The 1,837-nt window shown below is 38.4% G+C and overlaps 2 non-coding genes across 2 annotated transcripts; one reads left to right on the plus strand and one right to left on the minus strand.

The window, feature by feature from the left end:
* Positions 1–496: 496 nt before the first annotated feature.
* On the minus strand, positions 497–569 carry Trnaa-agc. Its single transcript has one exon. It is a non-coding gene; the product is annotated as a tRNA-Ala (tRNA).
* A 176-nt stretch (positions 570–745) lies between these two features.
* Positions 746–818, plus strand: Trnaa-agc. The gene has a single exon. It is a non-coding gene; the product is annotated as a tRNA-Ala (tRNA).
* The last annotated feature ends 1,019 nt before the right edge of the window (positions 819–1,837 follow it).

Consider the following 1,837-nt stretch of genomic DNA (forward strand, 5'->3'; position numbering starts at 1 on the left):
ACTGAAATAAAAACGCCAAAATTACATAAATTAGGGTAACAGATACATTATTATAAATTTTATTTGTATGTTGAACTTGTGAATTTCATTGATGAAATAAATCTTTTCAAACGTTAAACTATGCAAACAGCATGTTTTTGACACTTTCATGGACGGTAACGAGTTTTCGCAAATTTTCTGTGGATCATCTATGTTACTCGGGTCCTGTGCCTTGTAGCCGTTTAAAGCTCATGCTCCCCTGTATTTCACTGTTTCTTCTAGCGCCATGGGAGAAGATGTTTCTGTAATTTTGTAACAAAATAATCACGACCGTTTGAAAGTGGCTCAGCCTAGAGGTTTCGGGTGCGCTATTCCGTCTAAACACATGCGTCGCTATCCGCCTTCCTATAAGACCGAAGAACTACTGTCAAAGAAACAATCTATTTGTTACGGAAACTTTTAATCTGTATAGCATCACACCACCACACAAAGTTGTAACAGTCAACAAAACAGCTACTGGAGGCGCCGGGTATCGATCCCGGTACCTCTCACATGCTAAGCGAGCGCTCTACCATCTGAGCTACGCCCCCAGACACAAGAGTTTGTGCTTCGACATCGTACACTCGTTTCCAGGCCAGCGCCCTGGGCGCCAGCCCGACCACGCCCACCTGTCTCCCCACCCAGTCGGCCACTCTGCCTCCATGCGTGCCAGCGAAACCTCGGCCACGCACACAGAGTTTGTGTTACCAGAAAATCTCAATCAGCTGGGGGCGTAGCTCAGATGGTAGAGCGCTCGCTTAGCATGTGAGAGGTACCGGGATCGATACCCGGCGCCTCCAGATATGATTTTTGAAAAAAAAATGAGCCGCAATATTTTGACCGTGGAAAGGTAGCATTATCATTAGTCTCTTAATTAGTGGTTGGCATGAATGAATTGACGAGAAATCAACTGTCTTTTAAAAAAATTTTTGAATTAAGCTTTTAAGTCAAAAGGCTTGAAATTATCTCCAGGACGGGAAGATCCTATAGAACTTAACATTTCATATAGCTTTTTGTTGACCTTTCTATATTTGATGATAGTGTTTTGTTGGGGTGACATGAAGAATAAATAAATTGTTGATTATTATATCATTGATTTACGTTTATTATTTTGATCCATAATTTATGATCATAGATTAAGTTACCTTAGAGATAACAGCGTAATGGTTTCCGAAAGCTCATATCGTCAAACCAGACTGCGGCTTCGATGTTCGATTGAGAAAAATTTTGGGTGGAGGAGGCTAGTAATTAGGACTGTTCGGCCTTTAAATTCTTACATGATCTGAGTACAGACAAGCGCGAGCCAGGTCAGTTTCTGTCCAAAAACTGGTTACTCAAATTAGTGCGGAAGGACCATGCGGGTAAAATTTTTTTAATTATTGATTGTCGTTAATTGATTACTATTTTGACAGATTAATGTGTTTAGTTTTGAATTCATTTATGTAGATTTTTTCTACAAGTAGTATTGATATTTTATGATTTATTTACATTTGCTTTGAATTTTCTTCTTTTTTTGTTATTTGTGTTTTAGTTAGTGTGGCTTTTTTTTTAACGTTATTGGAGCATGCGGTTTTAGGTTGTATCCAAGTTCGTAAAGGTCCAAATAAGGTAGGATTTTTTGGTATTCCTCAACCGTTTAGTGATGCTATTAAGTTAATTTGTAGGGAGCAGCCCATTCCTATTCTATCTAATTTTTTGCCTTATTATTTTTCCCCCGTTTTCAATGTAATAATTTCTTTGGCTGTTTGGGTAATTTTTCCCTATTTGACGTACATGTTTTCCTTTTCGTATGGGTTTTTATTTTTCTTATGTTGTACTA

The sequence above is a fragment of the Schistocerca americana genome, chromosome 1 (assembly GCF_021461395.2).
Source record: "Schistocerca americana isolate TAMUIC-IGC-003095 chromosome 1, iqSchAmer2.1, whole genome shotgun sequence".
NCBI lineage: Eukaryota > Metazoa > Arthropoda > Insecta > Orthoptera > Acrididae > Schistocerca > Schistocerca americana.